Source organism: Scleropages formosus, chromosome 20, assembly GCF_900964775.1.
Source record: "Scleropages formosus chromosome 20, fSclFor1.1, whole genome shotgun sequence".
Lineage (NCBI taxonomy): Eukaryota > Metazoa > Chordata > Actinopteri > Osteoglossiformes > Osteoglossidae > Scleropages > Scleropages formosus.
Window position 1 is genome coordinate 19,494,662 of NC_041825.1, and position 24,512 is coordinate 19,519,173.

At 43.1% G+C, this 24,512-nt stretch overlaps 1 protein-coding gene across 5 annotated transcripts in view; it reads left to right on the forward strand.

The window, feature by feature from the left end:
- axin2 (axin 2 (conductin, axil)) overlaps positions 1-24,512 on the forward strand; it is an 88,426-nt gene that overhangs the window by 24,309 nt on the left and 39,605 nt on the right. For 4 of the 5 annotated variants that reach the window (XM_029246695.1, XM_029246697.1, XM_029246698.1 and 1 more), the window contains 3 exons: positions 4,420-4,482; positions 11,565-11,704; positions 15,663-15,779. The gene's annotated coding sequence lies outside the window, so the exon portion shown is untranslated. Of the gene's footprint in view, positions 1-4,419; positions 4,483-11,564; positions 11,705-13,614; positions 13,751-15,662; positions 15,780-24,512 lie in introns of those variants that run through there. The other variant, XM_029246699.1, reaches the window with a different exon arrangement.

Below are 24,512 nucleotides of genomic sequence, written 5' to 3' on the forward strand. Positions count from 1 at the left end.
GGAATTGGCTGGGATTCCTGGTACACATCACTGTGGTTACTACCAAAGGCGTACATTGCTGGAATGCAACGTGTTTGATTTTAACATCATTTTAAGAATGACATGTGGGAGGAATCCATCCTATTTGCTGTTGCAAGTAAACTTACGGTGAAGATGAACTGGCAGCTGAAAGAGGAGTTATGGCTGAAGACCTGAACTGACAGATCCACTTATCATGCCGACGTGGAGCATAAACACATTTTTAGCAAGCATTGTGTTGCTCCAAGGCTGGATGACACAGTTGAGTAGTTTCAGAAATTAAAAAAATGTCACTTTGATCTTAAGTAATAAAGCAAAAAAAATCTTGTCACATTACTTCACAGGAAGAAGTACTGTTTCCCTGTTGTGCCTGCTGTATTGTGTGTGTATGTTCAATAAAAAAAAAGATACTGCTTTTTGAAATTTGCACAGACAATGTCTAATAATTCTGTTTTAAATGAAAAAAAAAAAACGTAAACTTTTAAACAATCTTAAAACTTGTTAAACTTAAACGATTATACTATCTATATGATTTTTGCTTTCAAAGATCAGTGGTTCATGAGCTTTAAGGAAAGAAAACTCAATAGGTAAAAAGTAACCACTAGAAAAATGGTAATCAGTGTCTATGTCATATATTTTTGAAAAATGCCAACATACCCAGAGATTTCTGCTTTTATATTGGAAAAGTGAGCCAGTCTTTCAGGGAAATAGAAGTGTTTTATTCTTAATATCCTCAGTGCGTGAATGATTTGTCAAATACCAGCATTCAAAAGTTCTGAATCACCCAGTAATGTTCATCTTTTTGGAATAATTGACACCATTAATCAGATATAAAAATATAGCTAAGGCATCATTACTAATGTTGCAAATGGCTATTACTGCTTAAAATAATGGATTTACAAATTATTATTCACACATGCCTGCAAAGCCGCATTTTCAGCAGCCATTACTCCAGTGTCCTAATGGTAAACTCTAATGGTAATAGTCCATCATTAGTAATGATGTCTTGGCTATACTTTTAAAACATTTCAATGGTACCTTGACAATAAACTTATCAATTCTTTCAAAAACATGAACATTTCTGGTTGATTCCAAAGTTATGAACACTGGTGTATGTTTTATATTTTCAAAGTACCTTTATGGTTGTGTCTGTGTGTCATATGTCCATATTTTTTATATCTGTGTGTATGTAGGTGTGAACCGTGCAGGAACGTGCTAGCGGCCTACTAAGTACAAGGTGATTTTTCCTCTCCTTCTTTTTTATAGCCACACCATGACTGCTCAGCATCTGGCCTGACTGCAGTTGAATACTGTAAATTGTTTTTGCAAGCAGCGTATGGCCTTGCCTCCAAATACTACATCTACTACACCAGTGTTCTCATACGAACTTCAAAGCGTCCAGGCGCCATTCCAGTAGGATTAGCGATTGTAGCGTCTGATATTGCGGAGACTGCCTTTAGCATTAAATACCTGTGGTGGGGTGCACGTACACGGTTGTGAAAGGCGAGCTAATGGCATCCCATTCACGGCGTGGCTCCATAATGTGTCTCTGCATCTCCACTTTCTCTTGTCTGAACATATCGTAGAACATTTCTGCATATTTGAAGGAAGACCGCAGCGCAAGCCTCTGTTCTTGCCCTTGCGTTTTCGCCGTTAGTCCGCATGTTGCAGGGAGGGAGATGGGCTCTTAGGTTGTCCTTTGCCAGATAGCGCAGCAAGATCCTTCCAGAGTAAATTGGATTTTTAAACGGGTTCCTTTTGATCATGCCTCACACTGTAATTGATTGACCTTTTTTCCCTCACTAGAACACCTAATGAAACAAGAATCTGTGGGAATGGTCTCTATAGCAACAATAACAGTGGTTGTTCAGAAGAAATGGCAAGTGTTTAAAGGGCTGGAGGGTTTTTTATTTTTTTGTTTTCGCAATCATCAGCTGAAAGAGTCTCTCGAGATGAGCAAACAACAAATAACAGAAATTCCAAAAGATATTCAAAGAGAATGAATTTTCTCCTTGGAGACCAGTGACTTGGAGACCGTCATTCCTGCTCATGTTTCTCTGGCCTGCAGTGAAGAGCAAGAAGTGTTAACACATTTCCGCAGCTCAGGTGCGAAAACCCGGAGGACTGTCCGGTAATCTGGCTGTCCGCATATGCACATTCGCTCATAAGTCCTTCCAAGTAGTGAAGGCAAACCGCACCGCAATAACCCCTTTCATGCAGTCTTTTTCTTTGTGCGTTGTGTCCTCCCAGAGGCAAGAACAACTAGTTTGAAATATGAAAATTCAACTTTACTGCCATTTTGTTGCTCGCTAAATTCAGCAGTAACTTCCCTTGTGACATTCGTAGAGTGAATATGTTTTGGACAAAGTTCTTTATCGGTTACTTAAACAGTGAGTCCCATCCTTAGCAGAACACACCTTAGACTCAAGATGTGTTTGTGTATAAACAGTGTAGCTCAATGTGAGCTTTACCATGGGTGTAGTGATACACACAGCGGCGGCATGATTTGATATGTAAATACCGTGCCAGTGTCAATATTTTATTGAATACACGAATATCCTTCAGTTGTGTGCTCAGGGACATAGCTGCTAATTTCCTCAGTTTACTGAAGATAAACTTTGCTGGCATTGTTGTTCAGGTAATGTAATAGAAATATAAAAACGAGACTTATGGCTGTGAAGGGAACATATCCTGCGGAAAATTTTTGCCTCTTGTTGCACACAAAGTTCGAAGGATAACTTTATATACGGGACTGGCTTGTTTTTTTGCTTAAGAAAATTATAGGGTTGTTCAAAACTAACAACATGCAAGGTAAGTTTTCTTAAGCTCTGTGATGAATCAATAATTTTTGCTGAAATTATGTCCTAAAAATCTGCTTTAAGAATCTTGTATGCAGAAAAAGTATAGCCCGTTTTGCTGACGATTTGTGTCCATTTGTGGTTTTGTTGAAGTTTTCTCAATTTTTCTTGAAATTTTCACATGACAGTCAGAGCAGTCACCTGACCTTAAACATAAAGCATTCATGTTATCGAAAATTTGGAATTTTAAATAAGCTTTTTTCATTTTTTTCTTCTAGATACACACACACACACGTTTTCAGAACCGCTCGTCCCATACGGGGTCGCAGGAAACCGGAGCCTACCCGGTAACACAGGGCATAAGGCCGGAGGGGGAGGGGACACACCCAGGACGGGACGCCAGTCCGTCGGAAGGCACCCCAAGGGGACTCGAACCCCAGACCCACGACTGCGGACCAACCCACTGCGCCACTGTGCCCCCTTCTTCTAGATATTATTTCTAAAATTAGTGTCCTTGAGATAAAACATGGCACTTACGTTTCAAAATACAGGTGTTTAATTTAAGATGACATTAATGCTTTCTGAAGAACCCACACTTTATTTATTATTTCAGTGTTCCCCCCCAAAAAATGTGTCCATCAAATTCAGTCCAAGCAGAATAATCCTTTTACTGTTTTATTGTAAGCATGTCATGCACAACTTGAAATTTTCTTCAAGTCACAGCTGACATAATTCAGTTCACGTTTAGAAAGGATGTGGTCTTGAAAGAATGCATGCACAGTGCGTATTGGTATTGCAGATGTTCATGTGTTTCCACAGTCTTCACTAAGGGCTCTTTTTCATTATTAACCTGGCTTGTTAAAGAAGCTTTTCACAAATGATGCTCCTGTGAGCGCTACTAGAGTGTGTGGGTTATTATTCCTTCTGTATTGCATCTTTACTGCTCAGGATCTCTGCTCTACTGCTTGTGAGTCACTGTAAATACGAGATGAGCTGTGCTGCCCATAGAATGTGAGCTGCTATGTATATAATCTCCACATGGCTTGATTTTCTCCTCTGGCTCCTCTGTATCGCAAGAGAGTCACAATCATACAGTGTGTGCTGTACATGAACGATTGCCCATGGCAGGTTATACAGGTGTATACCCTTGCGGAGAAGCCACGCTGACTAAGGTGAAGTCAGCACGATAAACCCCAGGTGTCTCTCCCTCCCTCGCTCCGTCTCTCGCTGTCTTTCTCTTTCTCCCTCCATCTCTCTTTTCTGCACCTCCTCTTTCTCTTTCCACGGAGGCCTTGATGTTTTTCTAATAATTGGCAGCAGAGGTTGTTTTTTGTCTTCTCTCCTTTTTAAGTGATGAATAGTTGGCCCCAGATCAAAGGCAGACCCCTGCGTGGCTCTGGCTGCCACAGAGGGGCGTCGAGGCTGGCGCGCTGCCCGGGTCCTCGGCGACAAGCATGCAGATGAGCCGCCAGGCTCAGAGGTCAACAGCAAAGTGTCTGTGCGTGCGCTTCCTGCGAGCGGATCCGGTCTCACGTTACACCCTCCCCCTCTCTGTCTCCCTCACCCCCACCCCTCCTCCCTCTTCTTCTTTTTGTTCTTCCAGACCGACAGCAGGTTGAAGCAGATTGAGGAGGGATACCGGCACATGCTTGCCAAGTCTTCAGAGGTAAAAATTTTTTAAATGTTTTCAGGGACAGTGTTTAAACGTGAGGATTAACGGTGTGTGGAAAGCCTTCAAAAAGTGTTCTTCCTTTTCCCATATTTTTTAAAAATACATGAATACACAGCACATCTGTTTACATCATTTTGAAATTACTCTGCAGGTAAATGTGGGTCAAAATCACAATTCTGCAAGTATGTCTAACACAAATATATATTAAATAACTTTTTATTGTTAACACCAAAACTTCAAGACAAATATTGCAATTTAATCCTTTATCTGACATTTTTTGTTACATTCACTTGTTCAGCAGACACTTTTCTCCAAAGCAACTTCCAGTGAACTCTATGTAGTGTTATCAGCCCACACACTTCATTCACCAAGGTGACTTTTACTGGGTCACTCATCCACACACCAGTAGAGCACACTGACACTCTCACACTATGGGAGAACCTGAACAGCATGTCTTTGGACTGTGGGAGGAAACCAGAGCATACCCACACAGACATGGGGAAAACATGCAAACTTCACATAGACTGAGTGGGGATTGAACCCACATCCTCTCAGACCACCCAGGCCTTGGGAGACAGCAGCATTACTTCCTGTGCCACCCTACTCTCCCCTTTTTCCTACGAGAGCTACAATGTCAGGTAAACTGTATTAAGACATTCATTTAGCCATTTCTGAAGCTGGGTTATTTTTACTGCAGCAATTCAGGGTGAATAACCCAATCTAGGGTAGTGGAGGCAGCACATAATATAGTGGTTGGAGTGATTGTAGTGCAAGTTAAAGACCCAGGTTTAATCCTCACCTTCTGTTCTAGTACAGCAGAACACGGTGCATTGCTCAAGTTGAAAAGCAGCTTAATATTTAAACCTTATATTGTAAACCACTTTGGAGAAAAGCTTTAACTAAATTAATAAGTAATAATAAGGGTACTGTTGCAGGGACTCTGTCCCAGGTGTTTCAAGTGTAGAGTAACTGGCTCTAAGCACTGCACCACCTGATGCCTCTAACTCTACGTTAATATTTTCAATAGACTCTGTTCTACACCACTTTTAAAATTACACTAAAATTTGGATCAATCCTACTCATGCCCCAGTACAGCATCTCTGATTCTCTCGCAATAGAAACAGACTTTTTTTAATTAGAAAGAATTTTCAGTAATAGTGATGTCAGTAATGTTCATACCATACATACAGCATATCATCACAGATCTTCCCACAATGTTTCTGCAAAATCCCCTAAGTGGTCAAATCCAAACTGTGTGTTCTTGGGATAATTATAAATACATTACAAAACAAGAATGTTTAATTAAAGAGTTAGAAGCTGCTGACTTGTTCAGAATTACCAGCATTAGTTACATATGCTAATAATAGAGATGAAATTTGATCTGCTACCCTACAGTTAGTATGTAGGAAATGGGAACAACAGATTTGCCATGGATACATAAAACAGTCTGATCGAGCCTTCTATTAGTTCTAGTCTGTCTTCAATACATCCTTTCCTTTCTGACTGTTCTTTCCAAGTTATCCATATATGAATGTCCTTTTGTGACCCTTTTTCCTTCTCCAATTTCAGAAGTCTAATTGCTAATAAACATGTTTGCCAAGAGCTTCTCAGTACCAGATGTAATGATTACTGGACACAGCTAGTAAGTATCGCTAGTATCATAGGTAACCACACATGACACATGGCACAGTACATGACATGGTGGGTTGACAGGAGCATCTGGTGTCCAAGAACTTGAGTGCTTAACACTGCATGAACCGTTTTAGTTTTGCAAATTTTCCTTCGCATTTATCTACATTAGGCGAGCAGCTGGTAGCATAGTGGTTGGTGCTGCTACCCTTGAACTGCAAGGTCCCAGGTTCAGTCCTCACCTCCAGCTGTCTCACCATTGAGCAAGATACTTGTCCTAAATTTCTTCAGTGAACCTCCCCACCTGTATAAATGGGTAAATACTTATAGGTAGACTAACACTATAAATTGTTTTTGAGAAAAACATCAGCTAAATGAATAAATGCATGCTCTTCTATTAGATCAACGGTGGTGTTGATTTTTATTATTCCAGCAACATGTATAGCAGGGTGGTACAACAGGTAGCACTGCCACCTCACAGGACCTTAGCTGTTTGAGCAGAGGTTTTAATTCAGATCAGGGTTTTTCTCCCCCAGTTCAAAGACATGTGTTTCAGGTAAACTGAGGAATCCTGACTTGCCCAAAGTGTGTGAATGTTTGAATGACTGTGCATATGACCACTTTGTGATGAACTAGCATCCCATCCAGGGTGTACCCTGTTTATCCCAGCAGACTGTGCTTCCACTCTAGGCTCCAGATCACTATGACCTTATGTTGGGACAATAAAATGAGCTGGGTTAATAAAATTGAGCATGTAATATTTCGTTTACTGACCTAAATTATATTAATGCTATGACATAAGAGCTTTTGCAAGGGGGCACAATAGACAATACTTCTGAGAGTTTTAATAATGGTGTTTTGGCCCAGATAAGAGGCATTAGGCGTTCAGCATTAAATATCTTTTTTGACCATTTGTTAGTGTTCAGCAAATATGTTTCATCAGCAGTGACTGAGAAGAAAAATTGAAGTCACTCTTTTTAAAAAATTTACTCTGCCTTTTAAGCCCTCTTCTTTCTCTGACAGGGCATGAATGCTTTGATTCTTTCTGGGAAACACTCACCTGCTCTGACTCAGGCTTACTCCTACATATCAGCTGAAAAAACACATCATCCACGGTTTGATGTTTGTTGACTAAAACATTATAGTCCATCTCTCTGGAGAAAGTCAGGCTGTGAGCAAAAAACGGCTTTCTAGAGCTATTTCTCTCCAGGCGTCTTTCATGCATAATCCAATTAAGATTTATCCCTTGATTAAAATCATAATTGGCTATTATGATGCATTTCAACAGATAAATATGATGGGATGTGAATTGTTTCAAATAAAACCTGGCTGCTATTCTTCTGTTTTTTCACCTTTAGTAAAATCTGTTTTTTCTTGCATGAACAATGGTTGAGCTGGGCACAGAAAGATCCATGTTGTTCCATTTCCACTGCTGGACACTTGCGGGAAGGATTAGTGGAGCTGTTCTGCATTTCTTAACAAATCCTTCATCTGATAACTCAGGGAATGTCCAATAAAAACATACAAGTGTAAAACAACAGTAGAGTAGAATGGGCAAATTCTTGGTAATTTCATGCAAAAGCAATTTTCTTATTATATTGTACAGCTGAATGTGCTTTCACCCCATGTAATTACATACTGAATTATGTCCACCTTGTTACAGTGTAAGTTAATGGATTGAAATATATGTAGAGGTTATTTTTATAACTAGTTCTCAATTCTCAGTTCTTGCTTTACGTCGGTGGTCACATAGAAATGTTGACACTTTCACAGAACTTGCAAAAGTTGAGATCCCCAGCAGTTATGTCAGGTGTCTGTTTTGGACCAGAGGCCTCTGCTGGGCACTGTAATGATCTGTCACATATCCCTGCCTTCCTGTTTGTTCTTTAGCTTTCTGACCGGTTTCACTGAGCTGTAAGATAAAGCTTCAGAAATGCTTCACCTGGAACTGTCATAGTTTTCCTTTCTTTATTCAGGTTAATGGTTTCTCGCTCACTTATTTCGACATTTTGGATTTCTCCCGGGCTCCAGCTTTAGGGGCTGCGCTGGTATTTTTCCATGCGCGGCATGCCATCATGATCAAATTTTGCTTTTGAAGAAACCTTTCTGCTTCAGCCATGTGTTTAACATTAGATTTAATCTTCCTGAACTGAATGGAGCTAACTAAGTAAAGACCTCAATGCCCATAAATCAGTCCGTCCCTGCTCTTTTTTGCATGCCCTCTGTACATGTATGAGATTGTAAATTATCCTTAAGCCCTATTGGAGAGTAACCTCTTCCTTCTGAGTAGCCAAATAGATGCCATACCTAGACTGCTGTGCCATCAACAGTTACTGAGCTCATCCCATAAAGTTGTCCTTTTTTGTTTGCTTATTTGTATAGAGTAAGAATGTAAAGTTGACATGTAGACATTATGCGAGTAAAATGGTTTACCTGATTTCACAGTCCTTGACAGCAAACAAGTCATGTCCTGTGTGAAAGTTTGTGGAAAGATTATACATCCCTAGTGCCTGAGGACAATTGCAAAGGATGAAATGATCGCTTACATTTATCTAATTGTCATGTGTAACCATTTGGAGTACCTGTGAGACTGGAGAAGTACTATTCATATGAATCTTGTGACCACAAGAAAACAAATTATGCGGGTTTTGTAAAGTCATTACAACTTCATGAAATTTTCAGCATGATGCAGATAGCCAAAACTGAAGCATATTACACAGTTGGCTTTCCTACATTCTAAATATTGTAGCAATTTGCTTAGCTGCACCTTGAGAGGAAGTAAATCCCTCTACAGAATCCTGACATCATAGACCATCTCAGGCCATATATTACTAGCGAAGGAGCACAGGAACACAACATGAATACGCTTCATCCTTTTGTGACTTTTAATGAGCATTCTGCAATCAGGTCACCTTGGATATGCCTTGTGAAAACATCCATGACCTGCCCTTGAACGTCATCTTTGCAAATCTCTCCCATTTATCACAACTCCAGGTGGCACAGCAGTGTGTTTGTGCCACCATCTTCCCTTTATAATTACAATCCAGGCCAACCTGTTTGTTTTCCTCTTTAGTCTTGATGAGGAAATTATCCTGACAGTGTCTTTCAAATAGCATCCATAAGAGAAACAGATTTTCAGGTCTTCTATGTAATTTTTTTCCTCCTCACGGATAGTCATGTTTCATTGTTTGTTCATTTTTACAAACTTCTTCAACATGTCCAGACTAGGATTACAGGGTAAATCATTACAGGATGCATTTTTTAAAAAATCTTAGAGATAACTAATAAAAGAAAATAGTTTCTCACTGAATCGGAGTAACTGCCAAGTATGCCAGTTAAACAAAATTCATAGGATGACCTGACCAAACATTCTTATGACTTTCATAGATGATAGCCAAAAGCCAACAAGCGAGTATAAAATACTAAATAGCAATAATGAAACGTAACATAGCTTCAGGCTCAAGTCTAGATGTTAAAATCTATATTGTAATGTAATAATTACAAAGAACACTGATGTTACCATAATAATGGGGCATTTATTTCACTTTTATGTGGCTCTTCTGAGAAAACAGAGCTAATCTCCCCCTTTACAGTTGCTCCAACTGCTCACTTCCACCTCCCACATAATAAATATATTCTAGTAACTGTTTCCCCAAGGTTTGCACACAATAAACAATTATATGTCTTGGCCAAAGCAGGCAATAGTGCCCTGTTCTACTTTCTCTGGCTGCAGTTTAAATAAAATGTTAATTTTGACTCAAGGAGGATTTCAAAGTGACTGCCTGTGCTTTTCATCTTGGTGCATACCACAAGTTCACCAACGCAGAGGCACGCTGCAGTGCAAAAAAAAAAAAAAAATGTGCTGCCATTTTTGTTTCGTTCAGACTGCTTCTTTCTCCTGCTGCTTTGCAGAGAAACAACACAGAAAAATGGGAGTGATCTTCAAGTGTTTCTCCAAATGGTTTTGGATTTGTATTTTCCCCCAAAACAGATTTCTTATTGATTGATCTGTTAAAGCAGTATATGAGGGCTTGCTGGTAAATTTCTAAGTGCTGCGGTATTCAGACGCTATCCAACATGTCAAAGAAAAATACATTCTCCACTTAAAATGCATACCTCCCTGCTACGTTGTAACTGATCCTTTCTCACGTTGAGTCCAGGTCCGAGCCCAAGTCATCAAAGTCCTCGTACAAATCTCTAAGGGTATTGCAGATCTGTTTAAAGATAACCATCTTACATTTACCTTAGTCTGAATGCAATATTCATGAGATATGCAATAGTTTAAATTATTTGAAACATTTGCCTGTGTAACTTATCCATTTTCTACAGAGCTCGCAGACATTGCCAATATGGAGAATAAATTCTGTGCTGAGTTCTTTCCCCTCAGATATTTCACAAAATTTGTGATAAAGTATTACATATACGAGCTCAACATGAAATTTCCCAAGTACATCCCATAGTCACATTTTTCTGCAAACTCAAAATAATATGGCAGGAGTGTGTCTTAAATCAAAATCCTGGGTTGGATTGCAAGGTTATTTACATTTGTGAGGGATGATCTCAACCTGTCATTGCAGTAACCCTCCCCCCTACCCATGAGAAACCCTAGTCACCACAATCAATGACTCCATTATAAAACTCTGGAAATGTTCTGTTGAGAGGACAAGGGTTATATAGCAGTTGTGAAGAGTAAAACTACTGATTACACATGAGACTCAAGGGCTTTAGTGCCCTGGAAGGGGGAAGAGATTAGATATGGACAGTACCAAGCCTGACCTCCATGTTCCTCTTGAGTGCTGCCCTGACCAAGCTTCTGCAATCACACTCTGCATCTGTCTAACGTTGTACAAGCCTGTATTCTCCACTGACCTTTGCTTCAACAGCTCGCTACAAGGAGCCTTCTAGTAGCTAGGAACCATTTATTAAACTATGTCAGCTGCAACCGAAAGTAAGTGAGGGAAGTCATAGATATATACAACCTTGAAATGGATTGAGTTATATTAGCATCTTATCAGTCCTTCCTGCTGTGTTTTAACAATGTTCTTCTTTATGATGTTGCAGTCTGCTCCCTGTTAATGTGCTGATGAAATAAAGCTGAAATGTCTATCTTTATGAGTCAGTGCCAAAGGTCAGTACCTGGATTGGCATTCAGTGAAGTCATCCAAAGGGCAAGCAAAGTAATATTACAAGGGCCACCTGTGGACTTTTCCCTCATGTATCGATAATAATGTATTGTATTATTATGCATGGGTTTTCACTGTGACACGTTGTGTTCTTGGCATCACCATCCACCAAATGCGCAGTAACAAAGACACGGCTGGCATTTCGTATGCATTGTAGTTCGGTCGTTGCTGAGAGAACAACATCAGTACATCAAGCCTGGTGCTGTGCACCTGGGTTTGTGCTTTACACTGCTGATGTTGTGGATGTGTGTGTTTTCTGTGCAGGATGGCTGCGGTGTCCAGAGGGTGCAGTACTCCACTGAGGATAGAAGTGGAGAAACCAATGCTGGATGCACACACTACCCCCCAGGAGGACAGAACAAGACACCCTGTATCAGCCATGATGATCACCCAGGACTGCGCTTGTGAGATACCCTTAAAAACAACACATCCTATTCCCTACATGCAGACATGCATCGTAGATTCTCTAACAAGGGCTTCTGAACAATGCACCAGAACATCATTACACCTATAAATACAGTATGTACAGAAAAACACATTTGTGTGCATAAACGTATACTGTACACCTGCGAGCATGTGAGATGTGGTTTCACTATCTGGAAGATGCTCATTACTGTGTGTATCTTGCAAAAGTGAGGTTACTATGGGGTTAAATTGCATAATTCTCTCTGGACCCTGCAACTAGAATTTCACGTATTGTACTGCTCGCATTCCACACAAACATATGTTAACATATTCACAGATTAATATTGGTTTCCTACCATCCTCTGCTAGGATACAGTAACAGGCCTCAGTAAAATGTGATATTCCAGCTACAACTTTCTACAGAAACATGCATTTTGAAGGCCACTCTTCCAAGTGTGTGTGTGTGTGTGTGTGTGTGTGTGTGTGTGTGTGTGTGTGTGTGTGTGAGAGAGAGAGAGAGAGAGAGAGAGAGAGAGAGAGAGAGAGAGTTATAATTACCAAGGCATGATCATCACCAGCTGATAAGTCCAGACGCGACGCATCAGAAAAACCACTTTGTCGATTAAGCAGAGAAAATACATCTTGCCAAATTGCTTTTGAAAAAAGATGAAGACCTTTCCATTGAGAGAATCTAAAGATGCATCGTGTGAGAAATTAAAACGAAATGTTCAGAATTGCCATATTTTCCTCCTTAATGCTTATTGTACCTTGTACCAGACACCGTTCTCTTTACAAATTAAACAGAGTTTTTGAGTTAGCATCAAATCCTCCTTGGCTTTCTTAAATGTCTTTTACTCTATTATTAATTTGTTTGGCTGACGCTTTTCTCAGTGTTAAAGTAATTGCAACGGCCTACCTGTTTAGACCGCTGGGTAATTTTACCGGAGTAATTCAGAGTAAGTGCCATGCTCGATGGCAATAAAGCTGGAGGTAGAATTCAATCCTACCTCCTTTGAGTGTGGGATGAAAGCTTTAACCACTACACTTCCCACTGCTTATTGTAACACTGTTAATGTGCTATAGGAAAACCAACATGCCTCCATCTGAAAAGTGCAACCGTAGCAGTAGTTTGTTTCTCCGAGTTGTTGCCTGTTTTCATCTCCATAACCGTGAAGTTTGTCATGCCACGCCCTTGCGCTTCAGTGGCATTAATGAAAGATCACAATTATGTACAGCACCTCTCTTTTCTCATCTCTCCCCCTTTCCCTCCAAATATCTCCACAGTAGAAGTAGTGCTTGGCCAGGGGTGTAACATTCATGGTTCTTTGCATACCACGTCATGCTTTGTTTGAATTGCGAAGATCAAAGGCTCAATGCAAATTCCTATAGACATTACAGCATTTGATGTTTTGTAAGAGAAATTGCCATAATGATTACAGTAGCCAGAGAGGCTTGAGCCAGACATCGTCCTTGTTGTGGATGTCAGTTTGCAGGGTGGCTCTCAGAAAGCGCACTGATGTTTGAAGCCCACCCTCAGTATGGGAGCTGTTTGCGTGTCGATAAAGCGATTTGGCTTCACAGCCCTTTCATCCACACCGGCACTTCTCTGTTCCAGGTTCTTCCTCCACATATACACAGAGCACAAGAGCCTCCACCCCACAGCCCCACACTGGGGGTGTTTTGTTCCGAGTCTGAAGCCCGTCAAACCCGGGACGCCCCTTAACCGCCACGTGGGTCACAAAAGCCTTCCTGTTTACCGAGTCAACAACAACAGCAAATCACATGCTAATGAATCCATACATTCCGGGCTACATGGCCCATCAAAGATTCATGATATTCTCCAGCGTATGACACAGAATTCTGAAAATGGAATACATATTAAACCCTGGTGCTGAGACCTTATCTTTCCTCACAGGTATTCGTTCCCTGCGGCGCCTTTGTGGAATGTGGCAAAAAATGGCTGATTAATATGTAGACAGGCATGCTGGGAAACGACTGAAAGGGTACAGAGCAGCAAAGGGAGCTCTACTGATTCAGGTTTTTAGGTAATTATTTCTCTAGGTGTTTTAACAGTTTGGAAGAGTAATGTTCTGTTTTCCAAATGTTATGATTGCATTAAATAATTTGTCTGTTACATTTAAATCTGACATACAAAGTTCTTTCTTGGTTTCATTTGCTTATTTTAGGTAAGATGAATGAATTCGACATCTTTCAGTCAAGTACAGACAATGTGAAGGAGGACAATGAGGACAGTGAATGCCAGGGTTAAGTAATATAACAGGTGATTCATGCCCCATTGGGGTGGAAGACTTGTAGAAAGTGAGCTGGGCAAACCCATATTAGAGGGCAGCAGATAATGGAGAATTTAGAGCCATTACCTTGTAACCTGAGGTTTGCTGGTTTGAATCTCACTCCTGCTCTCGTACCTTTGACCAAGACATTTTCCCTGAATTGGTACCATAAGAATCTCCTGCTGTATGAATGGGTAAATCATTGTAAGCTGCCGTTACACGTTTTAAGCTGCCTTCGACACAGCAGTCAGCGAAATAAATAACAATGACAAACTTTGGATTTCCAGTGTTGAGAGCATTTATTATGGCCCCAGCTGTAATACACAGCCTTTACCGTTCATCCTCCAAGGTAGCTTTTTGGACGATGAGGGCCGGGAGCCGTAGTCATCATTAACAGTTGGTCAGATCAACAAGACCACATACCGTAAAAAGAATAAATAGATGCACTTACGCGCAACTGCTTCAAGACTTCTGACTTATAGCTTTGCTGTGATATGTATCAAAAGCGTCGATGGTGGAAACGGGTGCTGCAGGGCGCCATTTCTCAAACTTGTTAGCCTGCTTGAGGAAGTCATTGGTCCAGTTCAACACATTTCTCCTTTTTTATGGTTTTGGCAACCATGCACTGTCTGTCCACCGTCCACTTGAACTGCATTCTGCTCGTTGATGAGTCGTGGGCACACAGCCATCTCCACATGGGCTGCTCCGCATTAATGGCTTGTCATTACATCTACAGTTGGTTGTCCTTCTGCGCTTGTCAAGGCAGGATGTAATCACAAGTGTTTCCCTGTGTTAGGTTGTTAGTGCCAGTTTTCTGTGTCCTCTCGCTTGCAGGTTTCCTTGAGCGGTTGTGTACTTTTTCCCCACAGTCTCTTTTCTGTCAGCAAGTGCGGGTGTTGGCTGTGTGTGTTGGGTGCGCGTGTGTGTGCCCATGAGTGAGTACACATGTGTTTGCGAGAGCAGACCACGAGCAGGCTTTCACTGGACTTTATGGTTTTTTTATTTTCAGTTACAGGGGGTGTGGTGGTGCAGTGGGTTGGACCACAGTCCTCCTCTCCAGTAGGTCTGGGGTTCAAGTCCCGCTTGGGGTGCCTTGTGACGGACTGGCGTCCCGTCCTGGGTGTGCCCCCTCCCCCTTATGCCCTGTGTTGCCGGGTAGGCTCCGGTTCCCTGTGACCCTGTATGGGACAAGTGGTTCTGAAAATGTGTGTGTGTGTGTATTTTCAGTTATCGAATGCAACATATAGCAGCCACAGTTGAAAAGATAACTTTGCCTGTGGGAAGGACTGTTTGTAAAGCACTGAGTTCAGCTTTTTTGATAATGCTTTGCATTCCACAAGCAAAAAACTTTTTTTTTTTTCCCTTTCACTTTGATTACTCTTTTACTGGTGCTCAGCTCTCACACCATTCAGTATAAATTAATGTATTGGTGGACATGAATGGCAGCAGGCTACATTTGGACTGAATCTGCTGGAGACTCGGGACCATTTTAGACTTTGTGAACTTCTATTTATAGCATTGTAAGTTGCTTTGGAGAAAAGTGTCGGCTAAAGGAATACATGTAAATTTCTCTTTTTCATAGATGCTCTTTCTCTAAAAGAAACCCTGTTTGTGATAGGCGGAGACCTCAGAGTAGTCACCCCCCGAAATCTTCTTCTTTTGTCAGGGGGAGCAGGAGCTGTGACACCACATGAGCTGCTGTTTCGCATCAGCAGTTCCACATCGCTGCCCAGGGGTCAAGCACTGTCCAACCTTTCCAGACGTCTCAGCTCCTGTTCAACAGGTCAGTTGGCATTGTAGGGTCAACCAGTGTGCGTCAGGGAGGAGATGTCTAACCACACTGATCGGGTACAATTCAGCTGAATACTGCTAATTTTTACACCGTGTCCTTTTGAACACGGCAACCCCGGACCGCTCAACATGGAATGTAACTACATGTAGACATTAGAAAAGGGCTGTTAAAATATTTTGCCAGCTTAAGACAGACAGCAAAATATTGCTGTGCTGTATGCTCTTCTGAGTCACTTCTGACATGGTCTGGTTTTCAGATTACTCATATATTAGGCCTGGATAAAATTAAGTAGTTCACCCTATGGGACGACTCTACTTAGAATATTGGTGAGGGGGCAAAAGAACAACGCATCTTCATTATGAGTAATTAGCACCGTGGCAAATCAAGGTGCGCGGAGCATGGGTGGGTGGCAGCAGGTGCCATGGCACAGGGATAAAAAATTATGTCACAAAACTTTTCCCTACTGGGCTCATATTCGGAAAACAAAACTTGTGTCTGCACAGTCAAAACACTTGTCTGTACCACATAGCACTCAGCCGTTACATTTTTCAGCACCGATATGATTGATCGCAACTAAAGTGACTGTCTTGTAAGAACTGTTCATATGTGTTTTTAAAACATCCCACTATTACACCATGTTGCACTTAAAAAGGACTAGATCAACTTACAAGTTTGGCCAGCAAAGCAGGATAAGTGCTGTTGTTTGTTCTGGGGTACTACAGCAGGGGGGATGCGGTGGCGTGGTGGCACAGTGGGTTGGACCGGGTCCTGCTCTCCGGTGGGTCTGGGAATTGAGTCCTGCTTGGGGTGCCTTGCGACGGACTGGCATCCCGTCCTGGGTGTGCCCCACCCTCCCCCCCGGTCTGTGTTCCCGGGTTAGGCTCCGGCTCCCCGTGACCCTGTATGGGACGAGCGGTTTCAGACGGTGTGTGTGTGTCTGTGTGTATATGCACTACAGCAGGGTCTCATGCATGATACAAACCAACAACTTTCAGGTTACAGGCCCATGAATCATGGAGGCTCATTTCCTATCCCAGAAGTGTAGGATGCTAGGCAAGGTAGGGTACACCCAGGATGGCACATCAGTCCATTGCAAGCCAACGACACTCACTCATTCACCGAAACATACACACAATAAGAAATATTTGAGTCACCGATTCACCTGAAACACACGCCCTTGGACTGTGGGAGGGAACCTACGCAAACACAGAGAAAACACACCAACTCCACATGGTGTGGAGGGGATCAAATCTAAGCATACACACCACCCACTGTGCCACTCTGCCACCTAAACATGACAAACGCTATTATAAGGAATACAGAAGAGGTAAACATAATCATGAGAGCTGCACTGAGAAAACCTGGGATTACCAGCAGCACAAGAAGGAAAGCTCTCTGGATTGCTGCCTGACCTTGGTGTTATGAACTGTCGAACAAGACACCCTGTGGCACTCCGCAGCTGACACCCATGTCACGAAAACGTCATAATTAATGATTTCAGCTCTCAATGTTCTCGCGATAATTTTGTTTCCCTTTAAAAGCCAGCTGGTGTCCACCAAAGGGCGTGCGAACGAGAAAGCGACGAGGAGTGGAGAATTCTGCTCTCCTCGTTTCAACCTATATGAAACAGCATTAGATCCACTTTAATTACACCGCTCCGCGAACGGGCCCTTTCTTTCCCCCCAGTAAATGCTTTGTGTTTGTAGTCGGTTCAAGGATTTATAAAGGATGCGCTGGCGTGTGCGGGCCCTGGCAGAGCGAGCAGGGGGATGCATTGAACTGTTATTGTTTGAAAACCATGTAAGCGGCCTTCACAGCAGCACAGCCACCGCCGAGAATGAAAACCGCGCGCGGTTTTTGACGGATGCCTTAACAGGCGAAACAGAATTTCGTTTTTGCAGTGAGACGTCAGATGCCTTGCCAGGGAGAGAAAGAAGCAAACCACAAAATCTCTCTCCCCCGTCTCTATCTCCCTGTCTCTTCTCCTCCTCGCTTTAAGTCAGTTACTGGATGTGAACATCAAAGGGCAAATTCCCGGAATATACATTGTTGGTGCAGCAACCGCAAAAAAAGAACAAGGATTTTTACAGAAATGGAAAGCTACGGAGGATTGGATTCAAAATGGGGCAGATTACCTCTTTTATCTCTTTATTTTCAAATTTCTTTTTTTTTTTCTTTCCCCCCCATCACCACCTCCGTCGCCTTCGTGCCTGACCAGCTCTTTCTACGACGTGAGGGGCGCCCCCATAATTTAGTGCTCTGGATGTAATCCTACCCTAACAGACAAATATATTCATCTAGACCTTTGGGCCAAGCAGCACTGGCGATTTATGTAGTTTGAAGCGGTCATGCTCCTGACTTGCTGTCATCAGGAGGACTCTCTTTAATCTAACTCTCGGGAGCATTATGGTGCACCCCATTTCAAGAATTCCTCGTGAGCTAGCAGAAATGGGCGCGCCGTTTTCAACGATCCTCAAATGTGTGACTTGCTTTCTAGAATGGTTTAAGTCAACTTACAGTCTCTTTAATGGGAAGACCACCCAGGAAACTCAAAAACTCAAGTCTCATCTTCAGATTTGTCTCAGAATATTTATGTGTGTATCTTTGCCCTCTCATCCAGCTCCTGTCTGGGAATATTTTCCTTAATAATCCAAGAATCACACAGAGGAGAGCAGCACCTGAAAGAAAGACTTTTCAAAATCCTAGAGTAAATAATACCTTCTGTTTTCGGGTCCAACTGATGGGTGGAGGATAGTTTCGCCCCACCTTACATGTACACATTGAGTGGCCAACGCGCTCCTCCGGTCTAGCCTGATAAGATCCTGGTCATCCTGCACCTCTTGTCTTGGAGCTCCACAGCGTAGAGTCACTCAGCAGCATTCATTATGCCATTTACTGACATCCTGTTTAGGCGTCCCTCTATGTCTGAGTGATAATGAGCCGCACTGCCTGTGACATCCTGGATGGATAATGAAATCAAGCTGTATGCAGAAATTCAGTAGTCCATTCTGCTGCTAGGAGAAAACCAGGCCTTCAAAAAGGAAGCTGTTGGACGACACAAAAAGACACAGTTTCTTGTTTAAAATACAGCACGACTGTCTGTTTTTTGCCTATGCAGTGCATACAGATGGTAAAAATGTCTGTTTAAGCCTGGAAAAACATCTTCATTTTAGATTGTCATACCTATATTACACAAAATACCGCTTTCTTTAATTCCTTGTGTAAAATGAATGTCGTCGCCAACAGACAAAATAGTTTTCATCACATTGCGCACGTCTGAAATAGTTAAAACAGTGTGTCAGAAAATCACAATGTTACGGAAAAGCTGAAAGTTACCAGTGATGGAGCACATCTCAAAAGTGAAATACACACACACACACACACACACACACACACACACACACACACACACACACACACATTTTCAGAACCGCTTGTCCCATACAGGGTCACGGGGAACCGGAGCCAACCCGGTAACACAGGGCGTAAGGCCGGAGGGGGAGGGGACACACCCAGGACGGGATGCCAGTCTGTTGCAAGGCACCCCAAGCGGGACTCGAACCCCAGACCCACCCCAGAGCAGGACTGCGGTCCAACCCACTGCGCCACCGCACCCCCCCAAAAGTGAAATAAAAGTTGCAAAAACATGTTCATAGATGGCTTTGTGTTTTACAGAAACATACAGAGAACATCACACACATACACACAGATCAGCTGAAACCGGTTGTCCCATAAGGGGTCGCGGGGAGCCGGAGCCTAGCCCGGCAACACAGGGCGGGGGGCCGGAGGGGGAGGGAAAGGGGGCACACCCTGGGCGGGACGCCAGTCCATTACAAGGCACCCCAAGTGGGACTTGAGCCCCAGACCCACCGGAGAGCAGGACCCAGTCCAACCCACTGCGCCACCGCACCGCACCCCCCCACAGAGAACATTCTACAGAAAAATTAAAGACTGCAGAAAAACTAAAAAAATAAACCTTTTGCTTTTCAGAGCCTAAACAAAATTGTGACAATGCAATTTAGTAACGTTTCTTCATAGTTAACAAGCTGTACAGTAGCAGACATCCCGTTTAGACGTTGTTGCACATCTGCGTAACAATTTGTGCAAAAGGGCAGTGCGATGCTTTAGTATCCATTGTTCCCACGTACAGAGTCCATACACTTGGTCACAGGCGCCCTTCCAAGGTGGTTCCTCGTCTTGCTTCAGCTCGCTTCTGCTGTACGCTACAAGGCTGTAATCAATACTCCATAAATTAAACCATTAACAGCAGACAATTAGCGGGTTTCCATCTAACATTTAGTATGACTAGATGATTCACTCTTGAGGGCGATTAGGTAAACAAATTGGGGATGATCATTATTATGTGAGGTAAACGCTGCCATCTGCGCTAATGATGGCTCTTTCCAGTGGGAGGCTGTTCTGTAAAGCGGGGGGGACAGGCCAAATGCGGGCCAGCCCCGCGGCCTTGCTCCAGGGGCTTTTGGTCTCCCGGCAGCAGCGGGCAGCATGACCGCACGTTGGCTGGATGGAGGGGGTGGGGGCTCGGGGTGGACGGCGCGGCAGGAATGCATAGAGTTATGTGGTGTTCCTGACTCACCCACATGGCCGCTTATCAGACGCAGTGCAGCAGTTCAAAGGCAAGAGCTGGGCCAGCGTCTGATCTCTGTGCCAGAGGGGGGCCCCTCCGCTTCGCATTGTAAACACTGGCTCCCACCTCACCCCCCCCCCCCCCCCCCACAGCCTAACACCCCACGCGCTCCTCATCTGCATCAACACCACTGCTGCCATCCACGCACCCAAGCCCACGGACCATTGGGGACTCATAATGAGCGGCAAACCGCGATGCACTAAAGATCGTAATGTATTCGCGTCCACCTCCCTCTCCTGCCTGCACCGTGGAACGAGAAGAATTGTAATGTACGGTAATGCAGCCACCTTCCTGAATAGCAGCGCCATAATTATGAAAATGAGAATTAGATCAGAGGGTGAATTGTTAAACAGCAAACAGTTGGTGTGGCGCAAGGCTTTGGGGATTCTTCTCTGTGTGTGTGTGTGTGCTCGCGCGCACATAAGCGTGCGTGCACGCACTTTAGCTGAATGTAATTAAGTACGTGCACTCGGCCTCCATGGTCTACTCAGTGAGCGTCTTAATGATAGGACTCTGCACTATCTGACCAGCCCATGTGGGCTTAGCCAAGTGAAAGCCGTAGTCGGAAGGTCCGTAATGGACGCTGCAAGCCAGCGCTCGCGCTTTCTGTTGGGGACAGAAAAGGAGATAGCCTTCCTGCCACTTTTCAGGTTTGGTATTTTTAGAAATGCTGGGCTGTATCCTTACAAGGTGTTGATCCAAGTGAAGAGTGAGAGTCAAAGCAGTAGAGCCTGGAGCTCTACCCATAAACCTGTCTGTGAAAGAAGTCTGGCCGTGGAGTTCAGTTATAATATATATTAGCTACTTACTGCTTTCAAAATCTTTTATGAATGAAAGTACAGCATCTTAAAATACCTCCATCATTAGCATATCACCACACCGCTCTGTGCTATTTGTGGCACGATCAAACAAAAACTGAGGAAGTATCTGAGGCCTTTGAGTAATGAATTGGTAGTGACATGTTTTGTAGGGAAGAGCAAACCCTGCATCGCATTAGCATCTGCAGTGTGGAAGCGCTAGCTATCTGCTGTCCACGAGGAATGGTTCATCAGGAGGTGTGCAGATGCCTACTAGAGACACCTGCTTTCTGGTTCCGAGCGAGAACTCTGCACTGTTACCAGCAAAGGAGCACAACATAACTGCGGTGCTTGTTATTTGCATGTTCCTCTACGCTTACCCTCATCTCAGGGAAGAACTCCAACTCCAGCCTGACGTTACCGAAAAACCACCGCTGGCAATTTTTCAGTGCTTCAGAGGATAAACTCTTCTCATTTTCAACGTAAAGTGATACACGATGCATTTTAAAAATCACAGTAATTAATTCGCCGCGACAACAAATGAATCGGTGAAGGTTGGGCAATTCCATGTAACGAGGCGCAGTTTAAGCATAAATGCTTGCCGTGACAGCATGTCAACAGATGAAGATTTGTCAAGAGATGAAGCTGAGAAAGGCAGATGAGATACAGTATGTTGCATGCGTCCAGGCTCATTGCGATGGAGAATTTATTATACTCATTCCTATCACAATGTGCTGCCATTGCAGGCTGGTTTTATGGCCACTTTCTTTTTTCACTTCACTCAGGAAATACAGTAAAGCCTTTTTCTGGAGCAGTGCATAAAATTCAGTTAAGCCGCCGGTTTTCTGGCCACGGCCTACAGATAGACACTCCCTATGCTCTTCTTTGTCAAGTTCATCCACTTGACCTGTCTGTCGCTCATTCCCCTTCCTAGAGCATAACCTGTTCGGGGGATGCAGAGGACCCACAGTGTCTGCACCCCCTCACCACCTCCTTCCCCCTTTCCCTCCACACTTGGTGAGAAATAAGCAAGAGAAACAGAAGCAAGCACAGGAAGCCCTTTATTACTAGCCTTACCCTGCTTGAGGGGAAGAAAAGGAGAGTATTTCTGAGTAAACCTGATACGTTGCTCCCTCTGGCCCCCCAACCCCAACCCTGATTGTAAGACACAGATATGCCTTTTGCAAATTTTTTGAATTCTTTGAAATCCAGCTTTCAGGAGTGAGTGCCAGGGGCAAGGAGGCCTTGTCAGGTTCAGAGGGAGCAGCCGCCTTGCGGTCGCCACTTTAACAGGCCCCCACAAAATGAGGAAATGTTCTGTGAGCTATTCTCCTCCCAAGTCACCTCAGACTGACCTTCATAGCTGTCAGATGCAGGAAGGCATTACTATCTGCTCTGCACTCTTGAGAATAGGAACTTGTCTTAGTAGGCAATGTGAGACCCCTCTTCATCATTACACTGACACACACACACACACACACACACACACACACACACACTTTCAGAACCGCTTGTCCCATATGGGGTTGCGGGGAACTGGAGCCTACCCGGTAACACAGGGCGTAAGGCCGGAGGGGGAGGGGACACACCCACTATTCCTATTACTATTGCTCTCAAAGCTCAGGTACTCTTGACGGTGAATCAGCAAGACGTAGATGACGTGCACCAATACCGGAGAGACTGTGTACTAAATCCAGCTATCCAGACACTGACATTTACCTTATCCTCACTAGGATGCCTCGTGTAAGACCCTAAACCTCTTTCATTGCCTCCCCTAGTTCTCCTGCAGTATTAGTATCTCATAAGATTTACTCTCCATTCGAGTCACCGTGCGGAAACCTTCCATGGCTCCTGTAATTCTTGCCTGGCAGGAACTGTATACCTGGAAGTCTCAGCATATCCTGGGACTAATAAGAACCCTAAAAGCTCTGATACAGGTTGCAACCTGGAACCAGTACATTTATGCTCCAGAGATGTGCAATATTGATTCTTGGGAGACCTGATTTAGGGTCATTCTCTTTTTCCTGATCATCTTATTTCAGTCTCTCACATATTAAATAATAATTTTATTTTTTATTTTTCAGTGAAATTACAACTTGTAATTCATATACCTTTATCACTCTTTCATCTGGCTTACCGTAGTAATCTTTTAAAAAGATGAATCTGTGTACTGGGAGTTGTATGGATAATCCGTTAGTGTTTAGATATTGCTTAGATATTAGTATTGTACTGCTTCAAGAACAACACTCATATTGTCACAAGAGGTTTGGTATGCTCAAAAGTAATTATGTTTTTAAGTTGATTGTTACTGTTTTTTTATGTGACATATATTGGAAAATTGTTCAGAATATTCCAGACTTTCCCTCTGAACATTAGCTGGTGCATTTGGCCCCTGATATTTAGTGTTTTGATGTACTTCCCTTGTACGCTCCATGCTGACCACACACATAAACATCAAGTCAACAAATGTCTCAGCATCACTGCCTTTATGCTGTTTTCTCAGAGGCAGGAAAACGAAAGAAATATGAAGTGGACTTTTGGGTAGTGTTTAGCTAGGCCACCCCTTCAGTACCAGATGTCTTCCATGCCTCTGAAAGTGACGCCCTAAGAAAGCCCATCTCTTCCCACCCCATAAACCGACATACCATTGCCATTCGACCCAGAAGATACGGCCTGGAGCAAGCATCTGCCGGCACTGCAGTGAAGATAAAGGCCGGCTTCCCTTCCACGGGGTGATACCACCCCAGTTTATCGTCCAGCACATGTCTTTGTAATACAACCCCTCACATATGTTTTTTTTTCCCCCAGACTTCAAACTAAGGTTCCCAGACTCTTTTCCAGGAATCATTGGTGCACCAGCCATAAAATTTGAACTAAAAAATACAGTTAAAGTTCAGCTTTAACAAGCAAAGAAAAGTAAGGATGGAAAAGGACAAGAACCATGGTTTTCCAACTGAAATATGTGGACTTATTTAGAGGTAATCTTGTATTTCCATGCGTCTGTTGAAGACATAATATTATGTGTGCTTGTGTCTGTGTGAGTGTTTGTTTTATAATGCAAAACAAATACTAGAGTAACGGAGAATATTATTGTACCTGCTCAACTTGAGAGAAGAGCGACCCAGTTATGGGTGTTGGTTTAATTTCCGTTAATCTCATTTGTTTCATCCATGTCAAATTTAAAGAGAATTAATCCTCGTTGTTCGTGATCCTTCGCACCTTGGTGTGGGCGGAGTCACGTTTTAGTACCTTGGTCCCCACTTGAAGGCTTTTAAGCCA